Genomic DNA, 17,605 nt, shown 5'->3' with positions numbered 1-17,605 from the left:
TAAAAGAATTCACCGGTATCATCCATGAGATTTGGGAAACAGAACAAATTCCTAAGATTGGAAAAGTGCACTCATTCATCCTTTACATAAGAAAGGAGACAGAACAGATGTAAATAACTACAGAGGAATCTCATTGGTATCTGTTGCCTACAAAATTTTATCTCAGTGCCTTCTCGATAGAGCCCTACAGCAACTAGAACAAAAAATTGGAGAATATCAAGCAGGTTTCAGACCAGGCCGTTCATGTCCAGAGCAAATTTTGAACCTAAAGTTAATCCTAAGGCATCAGTGAATTTGTAGCAAAAATGTAGTTTGTACTTTTGTTGATTTCAAAAAGGCCTATGATTCAGTTGATCGTCAATCACTGTTTCAGATATTAAAAGAACAGGGTCTAGACCGGAAAACACTCGCAATTGTAAAAGAGACATTGACAGACACAAAATCTAAGGTTAAATTCATGGGGGAAATCTCAGACCCTTTTCCGATCAAAACAGGAGTAAGACAGGGAGATGGGCTCTCTCCACTACTATTCAACTGCGTCCTTGAAAAGGTAATACAGGAATGGCGCAAACAGAAGTCTGCCCTCAAGATTGACCAACCAATCACTCTTGGTAGGGGCAAATTAGCAGTAGACTGCCTGGCATTTGCGGACGATCTGGCAATCTTAACTCGTGACGTTTCAACAGCCATAAACCAGATCGAACTCCTGAAAGAAACAGCGGAAAAAGTCGGCCTCCAAATATCGTTTGAAAAAACTGAATACATGACCTGCAGCAAAGAAGCCCCTAAATTCATGGAGACAAAATATGGCAAAATAAAACGGGTCCGGCAATTCAAATATCTCGGTGAAATAATTCAGGAGAATGGAATGGAAACAAAAGCCAATGAAGTTAGATGCCAAAAAATGGAAACTGCGTATAGACTCACCCAAAATATCTATAACAAAAAGTGTCTCTCCAAGCATGCTAAACTAAGACACTATAATACAGAATGCCTCTATGGATCAGAGACACTAATTTTGAACAGGAAAACTGATCTAGAAAATATTCAGAAAAAGGAACGCAAGATCATTAGAAAACTTTTAGGCCCAAAACTCGTAGATGAACAGTACCGCCTTAGAGGGAAACAGGAAATCAAACAATTTTCTAACATTCACAGTGACATCAGAAAACGCAGATTAAGATTCTTTGGACATATAAAAAGGATGAACCCAGATAGACTTACCAAGCAAATAGTTGAATTTTATGAAAACCGAAGTAAAGCTAAAACGGACACAATAAAATGGATTGGCGAAATTAAAACAGATCTCAAACTGGCAGGAATTACACCTGAAGACATCCAAAGCCGGGTTATCTTCAGAACCAAAGTTCATAAGTGGCAAGTTGACCAAGAGGAAAAACCAAAGAAGAAGACCGGAACAACATGGTCTCAAGAGAGAAAAGAAGCACACAGCAAACGAATGAAGGAAGTGTGGGCACAAAGAAAGGCAAATGCCTGTCTCTAAGTACTTTGCGTAGTCCTAATGGGCTCATTCGCAATATATATATATAATAAAGTTTACGAGTTTACACAATATGTTCAAAACTCTCCACGGTTTGATCACTCACTTATTTAAGTCTCGTGTATTAATGCAGCACACATTTCACTTGAATTAAGCAGTTTTTAGTGGTTTTCAAATACATTTCACTAGACAAAGGAAAACTGGGAGTTCGCCTAATCATAGGTCCACTCTTCGCAAGAAGAAAGATCCAAGTATGTGGGGTGGCGCTTCTACGGCCTTATAACAACTAAGAGACTATCCCCTCTCAAAACTCTCATGCAGCCTGTTCTCGGTCTAACAGAGACAAAATAGTGCGATAATTAGGTGACCAGTAACCTCCTAACGTAAATGAGACATATCCGTACGAAATCCGATCGTGGGATCTCTAGTAATCAATAGATATATTTCCTCAATTTCTCCCCTCCTCGTGGGAATCCCCTTGTCGATTAGGTGCGAAGAGATAAACCAGATGGCCTCCAGTACCGTACTTTTCCGTCGTTTAGTAGTAGATTATTATCAGAAAGGATACCACGCATTCTAAATAAATTATCGAATTACGACCAGCTCTTCTGGATCAAAAGGCAATATGAATTTCATTAATTCTTTCAGTGTAGATGATCAGGTTGGTCATGCTGATTTAAAGATGGTTCCCATATTTCGATTCGAAAAAGTTTACCTCTCCCACGCGGCTACAGCATGAGGTGGAGATAACTTTTCCTAATATTCATTTTGGTGGTTCCCTGGCTCGGCCCCACCCGTAGCGTCACAAGCTTCGAACTCCCGCGAGCTCACCACTATGCAAAGAAAAGCTTGCCCAACTAGATCATAAATAAAGGAAGATTTTGGAATAAAATTTATAGGATTGTTTCATCTCTTGCCAGAAATTTGATAGTTATTTATTTTAAGTTTCTCTTCTCAAAATAGGATCACGTATGTGACTTAGATGATTAATCTCGACCAAAGGTCCTCGGTTCATGTCCCTGACGGGTACAATATATTCTAGGTTAGAGGTGTACATAAAGCACGATATTCGTACGACTGCAGTAAGTTACCAGAGGCATCCAGTACTACTTAATTGAATTTCCCTTCAGCGCAGAAAGTCTGAAATTGATGGTGCTCCAGTGTCACATTAGGTCACTCTGTGATACAGGGTACACCACCGCACACGGTGTTATGGCTGCTTCCCTATTTCTAAATGTTTTTGCTCTCAGGATTATTTCCAAGTTGCCGGTGCCAGTCCATGAAAATATTTAAGGTACAGTCTTCTCTTTCATCTAAAATTATTAAATAATACTGGAAATGAAAATTCTCAACTTGTTTCCAGTCATGCGACCGGGTCAGGAATGGAATAAATGAAGCCCCCATCTGGCGGCGAGCACAGGAATTGTGCCCGGCGAAAAACCTGCCCTGCCTCCGCTTTGTCCAGCACAAATCTCACATGGAGTGACGGAGATTTGAACCACAGAACCCAGCAGTGAGAGGCTGCATAAGCCATTGAGGCTCATTGAATAATAATAATAATAATAATAATAATAATAATAATAATAATAATCATAATAATAATAATAATAATAATGAATGTTATTGTTTTCTCGCCTCACTGCTTTTATGGTTTTCGGAGACGTCGACGTGCCGGAATTTTGTCCCACAGGAGTTATTTTACGTGCCAGTAAATCTATCGACATGAGTTTGGCGTATTTGAGCACCTTCAAATACCACCGGAGAAAGTCAGGATCGAACCTGCCAAGTTTGTCTGAGAAGGCCAGTGCTCTACCATCCGAGCCACTCAGCCCAGCTTAATTTATTTAAATAGGTCATATTAACTAATCAAAACATCACTAACTTATTATAAACCAAAGTTATTTCTTAATTAGTTCATTATCTTCAACTGCAAAATGCTTCATGTTATGCCACACTTTTATTTTTTAGGTCCTGTCTATGAAGCACATACAACCACTTTTTACAGAAGGGCTCCTCCTTAGGAACTTGATGAATACGATTGAACTTGATTTTGAAACATTGGAATAGTGCAATAATCAGGCAAAACCGTTTTCTTCTTTCCTTTTCTGCCATTACGATATATTGAAACTTAAAATTCATCAATTAACTAAGCAGGTTCCATTAAAAACGTAAAGGAACAAATGATGATCGACAAGCGCATACCGTGTACCACTCATGAGACATCTATCGGTAATGTTTCAGGACGTCCCTATTGAATAGATTAAATATCTACCGATCCATATTTAAAGTTATTTTCCTTTTGGTCCTAATGCTGTAAATTGTATATATTGTGCATATTACTTTATTCTTGCTATCTTGTATACGCTAATAATAATAATAATAATTTTCTCTGCTCTGATTTTCATACTTTTCATTCTTCTTGTTCATTGTATCAAGTTGTTCTTATACTTTTGTTTGTTCTCCAGACCGCAATATTGTCTGCAAATAGTAATAACTTCATCTCCCTATCCCATATGCTTCCCTTGTCTCCTTTACAATTTTTTCCATAGCCATTAGAAACAAAAAGTAATCATGCACAAATATTAGTTTTGTAAAGTGGATGAGATCAGAGCCATTTACCTAATTTCAAGTGGATGACTGTAACCGTCTGCAGTTATCTGGTGCAGTACAAGAGTGCCCTCCATCTTTGTCTATCCAGGTACATTTCTTACTCACTAACTTGGCGCCGTTCCATTCATCTTCCTTCTAGGTCCTGCTTTATTCGGCTGACCCACCATTTCCTTGGTCTGCCTCTAGGTCTTTTGCCTTCCAGTTCCTTTTCTAGCCATTTTCTTACTGTCCTCATTTGATCCATCCTTTTTACACTTGAGTCTTGATGTTCGCTTAGAGACTGTAGCTGTGTTTATAGAAATTATATGAGTATGAAGTTTGCTTCTCAACACTTTCATTAGCTAGTATCTCTGTTTAAACTGTGATGGTAAGATCTAGCTATTGCATACAAAATTTTGAATTTTCAGGTTTTGCTTTGTTTTTATGCTTAGACAATGAAGAAGCACAAACGTTGGTGTATTAATTCCTCGGACTGTTTTTATTTCATATGCAAAGATTTCACAATTTGTAATCTAAGGAAACCGATTACAACCTGAACATGCCTATTGCCTGTATTTCGACTGCCTGCTTGGTGACCAAAATATGGCATGAACAAGCAACTTTACAAACGTAAAATTATGTGTATCCCTAATTCAATACATCATGTTTTAATATTTAAAATAGAAAAAGCATGTTTCGACTTGTTTGAGCCATCTTCAGTGAAAAAGGGGCGTTGAAGTAATTTACATAATTCAAGCTAAAAATGTGCCACAAAACATAATGAAGGAACAAATGAAAAAACAAAAGAGAGACATGACGGAAATAAAAAAGCACAATATACAATATTTACAACACCATATGGAGCAATAAACAATTCGCTGCGATAAAATTCAGTGAAAACATGGGTTAATACAAAACATAATTGAATCTAAAATCTGTGTTAACCGAAAAAGAAAAGAAATGAAAATAAATGATACAGATGGAAACAAAAATTGAGTGCACATAGCGAGGTTGCGGACCTCTTAATCTATAAAATTTTGGTCTTGTAACAATTCGAAACAGGATGAGATCACTGTGTCGAAAATTCAGGCCGAAAGTCAGTCTTGGTAGAAAGACCATCATATCGAATGACTAGGAGGGGAGCGAGAGCAAAAAATTTTGAGAAACCAAGCCTGAGATAACGTGCAGGCAAAATGCATGTGACAAGTGATGGAAAAACGCCGATGAAATTTAAAATTTTAGAACAGCAACATTCTCAATTTTTTCTCAATCTAGCGGTCCCATTCTCGATTATTGTTTCACAATGTTGGCTGGATTGTTTGCCTTATTTTAAAAGGTCGGGAGGGCCGCGATAAAAATAGAGAAACTGTGTTAGAGAAGATGACAGATGCATGGTAAACTGTAAGTGACCATAGTGGAAACCGTCAATGAAGTTCCAATCTGAAATGGAAAAATGAGGTTGTGTGAGACACTTGGGCTGCTAAGCAAAAAGTGTAAAATGTGTGTGAAGAAAGCTTTAAACTTACGATGTTTAGAAAGTGGTTGTCCTCTCGAAACGGCCTGGCCTTCTCAAAGTTAACGGTCCCGTTCGTACGATTGAGTCTGTTGTTGGCTCAGCTGTGTTTGCGAGGATGGAAGGAGCAGAGGGGGAAAGGGGTGGTGCAGGGGTGGTGGGAAGAGGGTGGGGAGGGGGGAGTGGTGGTGAGTTGGAGGTGGGCTTGTTTATATTATGGAAGTTCTGGCAAATATATGGAATGAATGTTTCAAGTAGAATGTTTTTTTATTTCATTAAAATTGTGAGAGGGGTTCATGAACTGATCTAAATCGATGTGTATGCTCTCGAGAATGCTGAGCAAAATGCTTTTTGCTCATAATGCAAGATCTTAATTTCTTTATCTATTGAAGTGTATTCGTGGCAGGTTGCTTAATCATGTTTACTCATAGCTGAAAAACAATTATATTTGAGAGTGCTGTGATGTTCAGCGTATCTTATGACAAAATTGCGGCCTGTTTGACCTATATAGCTGGAACTACAGGATTGGCATTCTAAATTGTAAATTCCGGAGTTCAAATATCTATTATTAATGTTGATATTGTTATTGTTGACAGTGTGTGGATTGAAAATGAGTTTGGAGTTGGTGTAAGAGGTTCAATATGCTATTTTTATATTGTGTTTTTTTCTTTTTTAATATTAGAAATTTGGTAAATGCTACTATTATTGAAAGTGAATTTGGAAAACTTTTCTTTAGGAGTGGAATCATTTTCTAGGGCAGTCTAGGGCCTGCTCTTATATCTATTGATGATTCTGCTGATGAAGGTTTTACTGAAACCGTTGTGTTCTGCAATATTGAAAATAGTATTAATTTCTTTTTTGTAATTCTTGCAAGATAAAGGAACAGTTAATGCTCTGAGGACCATGCTATTGTAAGCTGTTCTCTTATGTATGTCTGGGTACACAGAGGTTTTTTGGACGGCATTGATGGTGTGGGTGGATTTCCTGTATATATTAAAGGATAAAGTGTTGTTGCTGTTGCGCATAAAGGTTAAGTCCAGGTAATTAAGGGCATTATTGTTTTCTGTCTCTATGGTGAATTTTATATATGGGTCAATGGAGTTGAGAAATTCAAGTACTGCGTTGCTGTTAGTAACGTGGGAATCTAAAATAACAAACGTGTCATCTATAAAGCGTGGATACAATTTTACTTCAGATGTAGGAATTCACGACGACATCAGTTTGGTACGAATGACGGTTTACAGCCCGATGTTACACCAGCTACCCAAACCAAATGGAGAAAAAGTATCAGAGTGGGAACATTAAATATCCTGATATTGACAAACAAAACTGAAGAGCTGGTCGACCTCATGGAAATGAAGAAACTTCTGATCATGGGCCTGAGTGAAACAAAGTGGAAGAAAACTGGGAAAATGAATATCAGACTGGACTATAGTCTCTACTGGTCTGGAAATGAAGTGGAGTCTAAGAATGGAGTAGGATTTTTTACATACATAAAGACATAGATGCTTGTAGTGAAGTTGAGTTTGTTAGTGAAAGGATAATTAAGTTATTTGTGAACTTAGGAGGGAAAAAGTACAATATGATCAAAGTCTATGCCCTACAGGTAGGATGCTCCAAAGAGGAAAAGGCCAACTTCCTTAATAACTTGGAAGAACACACTGAGTATGACAATCTAATTGTAATGGGTGATTTTAATTCACAAGTTGGCTCACAATGAACAGGATATGAATCCATACTGGGCCCTCATGGAATGGGAAACAGAAATGAAAAGGGAGAATATTTGCTAGATCTATGCACGAGAAACAACCTGATAGTGAGTAACACTTGGTTTAAGAAAAGGGACTCCCATAAAAACACAAGATATACTTGGGATGATAAAATAGGTACAGTAATAGATTATAATCTGATAGATCAAAATGAATGGAAAAATGTCAATGATGTTAAGGTCATTCCAATTGAAGACCTTGGTGGAGACCATAGACTGTTGGTTGCAGTTATTGCAGAGGAAAGACCTCCCAATGTTTGTAACAAAAGAGTCCCAAAAATAAAAACTTGGCGTCTAACCGAACCAAGTGTAAAGGAAGAATTCAGGGAAGGTTTCCGCAGGTTGCTATCGAGAGAAGAACTCAAATTGGTATATGAAGAATGGGATACTCTAAAGAAGGTTGTGGTTGGTACAGCAGAAAAAGTATGTGGACGACGGAGTCAAATAAGAAAACCTAAAGAAACTGCCTGGCGGAATGATATTAAAAAGGCTATCAACGGCAGAAACCGTGCAGGAAGATCCTTATATCAAGCAAGAATGCGTGGAGATCAACATGAAATAGAGGAGAAGCTGTCACTTTACAGAAAGAAAAATTACAGGTCAAACAGTTGGTTGTAGCTGAAAAGCAAAAATGCAAAGAAGATCTGGCTACCAAACTAACGCAGGATGGAAATAAAAACCTGTTATACAGTATTGTTAAGAATAGAAGAACTCAAAATGAATCCATCCAATCTGTATAACTTCCTAATGGTGAGGTGACTAGGGATAAGACCAAAATATGGCAGGAGTTCCAAAGGCACTTTGAAACTTTGCTGAACTGTTATGAAAATGTCACTCCATTAGACGACGAACCTTATGATTTTGGCAGCACAAATACCACTAGTCTGGCATGGTTGGAAGTAGAGACAGCAATATCTAAGCTGAAAAAAACACATCAACTGGATCAGATGAATTAAGTGTTGAGATGATCAAAGCACTAGGAGAGGTAGGACATCAGTGGATGTACAGGGTACTAAATAGAATCTGGAAAGAGAATGTAATACCCAATGACTGCAAGAAAGGAGTCATCATCCCAGCGTCCCAGCCATATTAGAACTTAATTATGAGTGCAGTAGAAATGAAATTGACACTTAGGCCATTCTAGGCTCAATTTTGAAGTACAAGTAACAAATTTAGAAGTGCAGTGATAGACAAAGTAGCACTCAAATCGTGCGACTTAGTAACTTAATCCAGATATATTTACAGTGCTTTGTGTGGAATAGCTATTAACATTCCAGTGAACTTTCTAACAAGATTTAACTTTTCTATTATAAGAAGTGCTATCAATGATGTGGGATAATTTTTTTGTGTTAAATGTCTTGGAGATTTTTCTTTTTGAGAAAGTTTGAATGACTTTGAACATGAACTTTTGACCATTGGACAATAATGGTGATATCTGAATTCTTTTCAAGTGATTTATGATTTTCTTGTTGCTTGGTTTAAATACATTACCATCAAAATGGAAAATATTTTAGCTGCTATTGAAGCTCTTAAGATTAGCTTAAATGAACGTATTGCCAAATCGCATGCTCAAGTAGGTGCTGATTTACAAGCTCGTATTAACGAGGCCAATGCTGCAACTGCTCACTTAGGTACTACTTTAGAATCTCGTATTAATGAAATTAACACACGTATTAATGAGGCCAATGCTGCAACTGCTCAATTAGGTACTACTTTAGGATCTCGTATTAATGAGGCCAATGCCGCAACTGCTCAATTAGGTACCACTTTAGAAGCTTGCATTAACGAATCGAATGCTGAAACTACAGCCAACTTAGAAAGTCGTATCACACAAGTAACTAAAATAATTAATACCAAGTTTACCGAAGTTAATGCTAATTTGGAAAATAGGCTTACTAAAGCTGGTTCTGAGATTGAAAAACGATTCTCAGAAACTAATGCGAAGATTAATTCTAACTTTACGGAAATAAACGAACGCATCACCCGTGACTTAGAAACAGTAAAACAGGACCTTAAACTACAAATAGCTGAAGACTTAAACGCTTCGTTTCCTACTTCACATCAATTGATTAAGGAAGTTGAAAGCTTAAAGGCAGAATTTAAAGAATCCCATGGTCAGTTATCACAGGCACAAGCAAAAATAGCCTCTAATCAGGATAACATCCATGAATCTTTTAAGACTAACTTCCAGAAAATAAGTAATGAGGTTAATTTACTTAAAACAAAGCAGGAGGAAACAGATAAGCATGTAAAACCCAATTAGATAGCGCACATACTCAAATCATTCGCATAGGCCGAGACGTAAATGAAGTGAAGCAGGGCCTGGAAAAGGAAGTCCAGAACGTGGAAAACTCCATCCGTCGACAAGTTAAGACTATCAAGGTCGAATTGCAAGGAAAAATAGAGACCATTGATAATAGGATATCTCAGGTGGAGAAGGTGGTGTCTACACACCAATGTCAAGGGTCTAGCGGAGATACTTCTAGCATTTCCACAGTTTTAAAATTATCAGACTCAGACCTGCAAAATTTTCCGGAAAGGAAGAGTACACAGCGAAAGAATTCCTTCTCAACATTGAAGAGTAATTTCAAGAGAATGAAGTACGATCCGATCATCAATTGAGGATAGCTTCTAAATTATTGGAAGGGAAAGCATTAAATTAGTACACAGCATTTAAATTTAACATTAAAACCTATGATGAGTTCAAGGAGGCCTTGTTGAAGAGGTTTTGGAATTCAGAAATCCAATATTTGATTAAGCTACAGTTGTATTCCAGAAGATATAAAATAGCAATTAATTCCTCGCGATAATCAGACTTTCTCATTTCTCAATTAAAGAAGATGCAATTCTTTGATCCTCCTTCGCCAGAACAGGAGTTAATACAGGTAGTAACTTTACAGTTCCCGGCGCACGTACAAGAAATTCTTGTGGCAGCCAATGTTCAAGACCTAAAACAACTTGATGATTTATTAAGGAAACTTGACATTGCCCATACACAAAATCCGCCCAGGGTTACTAAGACGAAAGAGGTTGCAACCAACCATGTCGAAGTTAACAACCCGCCGAGATCGAATCCCGAACCCCGTGAGGAAGTAGAACCACGGAGAGATTCGTTATCTCATTTCCGGCGATTTAGGAGATGTCCATACGGGCAAAGTACGCCTTACAGACGTAATCAAACGTGGAAGAAACCTATCGAGTCGCTTTCTCGAGATGGAGATTCGCCGAGAGCCAAGATCGAAAGAAGATGGAGAGAAACTCGCGAATATATCCAGAACCGAAGGCGAGAGGAAGGATTACCTGGCGCTACCTCTTTAGAATATCAAGAGCACGCCATAAGACAGAATACGACGCCTGCAATAAACCCTGAATCGACAGGCGCAATAAAAAACTTTGATAACACCATAATGAGATTGCCTAAAAACCAGAGTAGAGGGGAAATAATTTGTGTCACTAACATTAATTACTGGTACTTGGATGACTCAGATCTCTTGTATATAGATCCCACTCCTACAACACCAAAGGTCCAACGAAGTGTTCCAGTTATTAATATTACTTCGGATACCCTTTACGTAACTGCCTTAATCGATTCTGGAGCTCAGGCTTCATTAATTGTTGAGAGGTTAATTGAGATGTTGAAGGGGGAAGAAGACATGTTATTGATACCAGTCGCACAGATCAAAATTAAAGGGATAGTACCGGACAGTCATATCAAGTGTAAATTTCAAGCTTTCGTTACATTTGACATTGAAGGTGTCTAGTTCGAGCATATATTCCTAGTCATTTCACCGATGAAATTCAACGTCATCCTAGGGTCAGATTTCCTAGCCAAGTATGGGGGAATCATTGATTATCCTGCCAACGTCATACGATTTTTAACATCGACTCTGTAGAGTTGCAGCTGGTAGACTGTAATAGTTTGAAGTGCCAAGGTCTGGGTATCCCATTCATAGAAGCCGGAGGCAAGATGAGCGATGCTCTGCCTGTCGATGAAATAGATTACGAAGAGGGTAGACCCGGTCAAGAGGGACCCGTCGAGGGCCAGGAAGTGCCCATTATTGAGGATGTGTTCGACGAAGGTCGTGATCACTTCATATTTCTCACCAGTGCGGCTGAAAGCCCAGAGTTCGATTTCCGCGTGGCAGAGACAACTCGACAAATATTTGAGAAATTTCCTGAGGTTTATGATGACAAACCCGGCGTTATTAGAGATTTTGAATAGCAGTTGAATGTTAAGGACACCTCTCCTTATAAAAACGGCCATATCCAGTTCCTGAGAAGTACCGAGAGGAAGCCAGGACTGTGATCAAAGAGATGGAAAACAACGGTATCATTTCTAAATGTGCCACTCCGTATCTAAACCCCCTGGTCATTGTTAGAAAACCGAACGGCAGTCTGCGTTTGTGTCTAGACGCACGAATGCTCAATGATAGGCTAGTGTTGGAACATGATCACCCACCTTCACACAGGGATGTCATCCGGAAATTTAGAGGCATGAAGCTCTTCTCTACTATGGATATGACGTCAACTTATTTCCACATCTTATTGGCAGAGGATAGCAGGAAATTTACAGGCTTTATTTTTGAGAACGTAACGTATTCATTCAATCGCCTCCCTTTCGGGTTCAAGAATTCGGGGGCAGTTCTCATCAGGGCTCTTGAGAATCAATTATCCGATGAGATTAAAGAAATCGCAACGATTTATGTTGATGATATCCTGATAGCTTCGGAATCCTTAGAGAAACACATTGAAGACATCAATAAGGTACTCAGCGAACTCAAAAACCAAAAATTTTAAGATAAATGCCGGTAAAAGCCAGTTTTTAAGACAGAGGTACTGTTTTTGGGTCACCTCATTAGTGGAGACGGGATCAGGCCTAATCCGGCCAAGATTCAGAGCATTTTGGATTTCCCGAAACCCACAAAAATTAAACATGTGAGACAATTCCTGGGAATGTGTCAGTTCTTTGCACAGCATTGCTCAGATAACACCAAGACAGTGGCACCCTTGCAGCTGCTGCTCAAGAAAAATAACAGGTGGAAATGGTCAAAGGAATGCGAGGAGGCTTTTTCCGAAACGAAGAAAATGCTTCAGGGAAGCGTACAGTTAGCATATCCTAACTTTGAATGGCCCTTTTGCCTTGAGTGCGACGCCAGCTCCGTGGGCATCGGTGCAGCGCTGTACCAAATCGATCCTGAGAAGCCTGTTGTCCGCATCTTCATTTCATTCATGAGCAGGAAGTTGAGACCACATGAGAGATCTTATATTATCACGGAACTTGAGGCTCTTGCTATTGTGTATTCCTTGTTGTACTGGAGGAAGATTATATATGGGTATCCCGTGATCATCTACACGGATCACAAAGCCCTCACATTTATCATGTCTTCTTATCTAACTAGTGAGAGAGTAACCCGGTGGGCGCTCTTTATTCAGCAGTTCAACATAACTGTCATTCCACAGACCAGGAAAGAAGAACGTCCTAGCTGACGCTTTAAGCCGCAATCCGGTCTTTGTCGTCACTAGTCATCACATAAAAGTTATGAGCAACGAAGATGAGGAATTTCTTAGGAAATTACAGTACTTACCTCTAACACAGGGGAGAGATAGAAAGTCCCGAGAATTGATACGATTTTTTAAGGGTTTGATTCCTGCAAATGACGATGACTATTTTCGCATCTCACAGTTGGCTCAATCTTTTTGCTTTCATGATGGATTGTTATACAAGTATCTTGATCATGCCAAAACCAAACGCCGAATTTATGCTCCTCCGCGCTTAAGGCCCAACATTATCTGGCACTGTCATTCAATATCCGGACATGCCGACACGGATAAGGTAATGATGATCATAAAGGAATTGTTCACATGGGAGTACATGAGACGTGATATTAGAAACATTCTCCGAACTTGTGATGTCTGCCAACGGACTAAGCCTAATAATAGATTACTGAGGGAGTTTCCGAAGCCACTTCTTCCCGAAAGACCCGGTGAAATACTGTCTTTAGACCTATATCGGCCGCTCCCCAAGGCGAACCGCGGCAACAGGCACATTGTGGTGGCAGTAGATGTCTTCTCTAAGTATACGATGCTACTGCCCATACAGAAGGCTAATGCCGGAAATATCCTCCGAAGGATCAAAAAAAGCATTATTCCAGAAATGGGGAAACCGGAGTTCCTACTCACCGATCATGGACCCCAATTTACATCTTTGGAGTTCCAAACGGCACTTGAAGAACTCGGTATAAGACATATTATGAATTCCATTCGACACCCAGAGGCTAATCCCGCTGAGAGAATCATGCGCGAGATTGCAAGGTTTTGCCGTTTGTATTGCAGAACTCAACACTGAAAATGGATCGAAGTCTTACCCGTGATGCAGCAATGTGTTAATTCAACCGTTCGTGAGTCTACTCAGGACATCCCCATGACAGTACATAGGGATGTCATGCCTGACAGGCCATGGGACCAAGTACTACCATCACCTCAAGATCCAGCAATCACTCATCAGACTCCCGTGGACGCAACAAGGGAGAAACTCAGACACGCTGCTAGGATTAGGGAGAACCGATACCGAAATCGCGCGTTTCGACAACCACTTAGGGTCAATGATTATATTTTGATAAGAAAATCAGCCGTTTCGCACCCCGAACTTCGCATATATGCAAAGTTTTGCCCATTTTATGTAGGACCATATAGAATTGCAGAGGTTCTCGAAAACGGGGCATACAAAATTAATAAGCTGGATGGAAGCATCGAGGGCATTTACAATGCAGCCAACCTAAAGAAATATTTCAGGAGAGAACATCATTAAAAGAAAATCCTATCGAATTTTCTTTTCCCCAGGAGGAACTAAGTCCCCGTAATGGAAATTTAAAACTTACGCGTTACACTCCAGACCAGCAGCGAAAGACTGACTGAACAGCGAGCAACAGCTGTGTGCGTGTGACGTAGAACGAGTGACGTCACAGCCTGCCTCACCGCAACACAGAGAGCCTGGACTAGTGTGGAATGTTCCTCGAGTTTCTATGGATAATAACTTTCCCCACAATAATAACTAGATAAAATTAACCACATCATCGTGAAGCCCAATCCTTTATCTACGTTCCTGCAAAGTTTCACGTAAATCCGACATGAGACGACGAAGTTATGGAATGAGATGTGAAGGCACAGCACTGCTTCGCTTAGCAGATCAGTGTGTGTATGTGCGCACATGGCAGTGGAGTTCGTGCAGTCGGTTCGCGAGTACCGCGATATAGCGTGAAGCGGCCGTCATACTTCGAGTCCGTGGACTTTAACTCAATCGCGACGAGTATGAACTTGTATGAGTTTCTTTAAACTGTGAGCGGTAAACTTCTGCTCCAACGGGGCGTGATATAAATTGTGCTTCATCTGAACATCATCAAGTGACTGTTTATTCTACACGAGTGTCTAAGACTTGTGAATATTTTCAAGTGCTCATAATTTAAAGTTTAATGTTGTGGACAGGATTTGAAACAGTTTGCTCCTTACAAAGTATTGAATACTTCAAGTTAACGAGACTGTGCTTTAATTCAGAATTACTCAAATTACAAGCATGACTGCGTCACTAATTTACCATTTCATGAACTGTGTAAATATTTGTAGGTAATGAACTGTAGGCTGTGTATGTGAACTGTACATTTCAATTCCATTAAGAACTGTACATTTAATTTTTCTACGATCATTCAGCTGTGCGTTTTGATTCTATGAACAGTCGAACCGAGGACTGTTAATACATGATTAATTTCGTTTTATTTTTATTTCATGTCATTACCAATGCGTGAACAAGTCTGAATTCACGAGTGAAGCATCCTTATTTTTTCCAATCCAATTGATTACATTGAATGGTGCTTCAAACTAAGAACTAAATCGTGTGGCATAACTTCACATTATGCCAAGTGCCACAAACTTTAAGTGACTATTTTGAAATTCGACGATAAGTTTCGAGTGGATTTTCATTTTATGAGTGTTAAACTTATATGCTCATTCAGAAGCAGTTTTTTGCATTAACTCGCCCCAAGGCTTAACGGTGTTCATTCACGTTCATCATTTACAACGCCCTTCATCAGCACCGTATGGATCTTCTAGACGTCGAATGGATCTTCTAGAACTTCCATCGAGGGAGGAATGGTGGTCCACTGGTATGGAAAGGAGAGGAGCTGTCGGAATCCAAGGACATCGCCAACCCTAAGGCGAGGAACACTTTCTACTGTGTCTTCTGTACAGAGGTAACATAATTTTGAACTTATTAATAAAGCCAGAAAAAAATTTTGAAAGATTTTCTCTAAACAAACCCTCTCCCTCAGTATGCACTTCAACAGATTGGCACACGCCCTGCATTTCTCGTACTCACCGAAGTACCACATTTACTGTTTTTTCAATACAGTATATGTAACTCTTAACTTGGCCTGAAGATATTACAAGTTAGCACCGGAAAGAGAAAAAATACTACAAGGCAGTGATGTAATTGTGAGACACTTGGAATTGCTAGTAATTAAACTCAGACCATATTTTTCTGCCTGTGGTTGAGAAAAATCTCCTGGGTTAGAAATCCCTTCTTTGAAACTAAACATGAACTGCCCTCTCCTGAGGAAAAAAATTGATGATATGGGTGGAGAATCAGATGGAGTGGGACATTAAGCTCCAGGAAGTTCCATGAATGTATCACAACTCCAGATCACTAATTAATATTTTGTATCCATGAAATCCCCTATACCCGACAATTTCTAGAAGGAAAATACTGCGTTTAATTCCTTACATAACAACATACCTGTGTGATTAAAAGAAATAAGTTTCATAATGATAGATCCGTATTGAACTGTGATTACAATAGAGTAAAATAATATATTATTATTGGTCCACCTTTTCAATACAAAATGAAAATTACATAGGGACTAGTTTCGACCTAGTAATAGGTCATCATCAGCCTGAAGTAAATTAAAGCGTAAATATCGAAGAAAACATAAACAATGTAAACACAAGTACAGTCTTTTTAAAGGTACATACCATGTGGGAAGTTGAGTAGAGATATATTAAAAATAATAACTCTTCCAATTGACGAAGCACTGAGCGGAAGTTATGTAAAGTTCGGTGCGCCGTATATTATAAAAGACCACTGTGCACTAAATGATGTAATAAAGAAGAATAGTAGGTTGAACGCTGGCTTCTTCTTAGCTGTTGTATATTCGAAGAAGATTACGTCGTATTTTATAAGGTATTGATAGACGTCAAAATACATGGATGTTGGAAAGGCTCTTCAGTTTTTTGGAACAAGGCAATTGTTGCGCGTGGAGGCTTAGGAAACCAGAGAAGCGCTATATTATGTTAAAAAATAGAGATCCTTAAAAAAGTCCCGTGCGTCGTATAAATTGTGGAAATGGAAATCGAAAAAACTTGGTGTTTAAGCGATAATGTTGTTCATTCAGAGATCAATTGAAAATAATCGTAACATTGTCTTCTCAAGATGTTTATAAACTAGAATTAATAGACGATGCGAAGTATGATACTAGGAGAAAGCTCTTCTGCTTCTGGAATCTTGAAGGACGATGGATGTTTCACGAGGTGGAATAACATATATGGAGTTAAATGAAGGTGGATATAAATTTGATTCTGAATAAAAGACAGTAAGATTTTTATTTTTTTTAAAATATATATTTAGCTGAAGAGAGAAAAAGGAGATGCTTTAGCACCAATTCTATTTAACCTGGCACTAGAATCAGTGATTAGATAGTTAAGGGTGGACACCAGTGGAACACTTTTATACAAAACAGCTCAACTAGTTGGACATGCTGATGATATTAATTTGATGGGAAGAACAACAAGGACAGTTAAAGAAGCATTTGAAGACTTGAGTAGAGAAGGCTAAGAGATTGGACTTAAGATCAATGAACAAAAGACTAAGGTAATGGTGCAGGCTTGGGGAAGGAAGTATACAAATGACCAACTTGTCCCTGAAAGATCCAAAGTGGAGGTGGTGGATGAGTTTAAATAACTTGGTGTACATCTAATCAAAAAGAATGAGGAAATGGTAGAAATACAGGCAAGAATTCAAGCTGCCAATAGAGCATACTTCACAGAGTACTACCTCTTTTCAGAAGTAGAGATAAAAACCAGAGCCTAAAAGTTATTCTATACAAAACCCTCATTTGCAGTATAGTGATGTATGGAAGTGATACATGGACCCTCCCAAAGAAACACATGGAGAAGATAGATTCCTTCG

Source organism: Anabrus simplex, chromosome 8 (genome assembly GCF_040414725.1).
Source record: "Anabrus simplex isolate iqAnaSimp1 chromosome 8, ASM4041472v1, whole genome shotgun sequence".
NCBI classification, from domain to species: domain Eukaryota; kingdom Metazoa; phylum Arthropoda; class Insecta; order Orthoptera; family Tettigoniidae; genus Anabrus; species Anabrus simplex.
Note: the sequence above shows the minus strand (reverse complement) of the source record.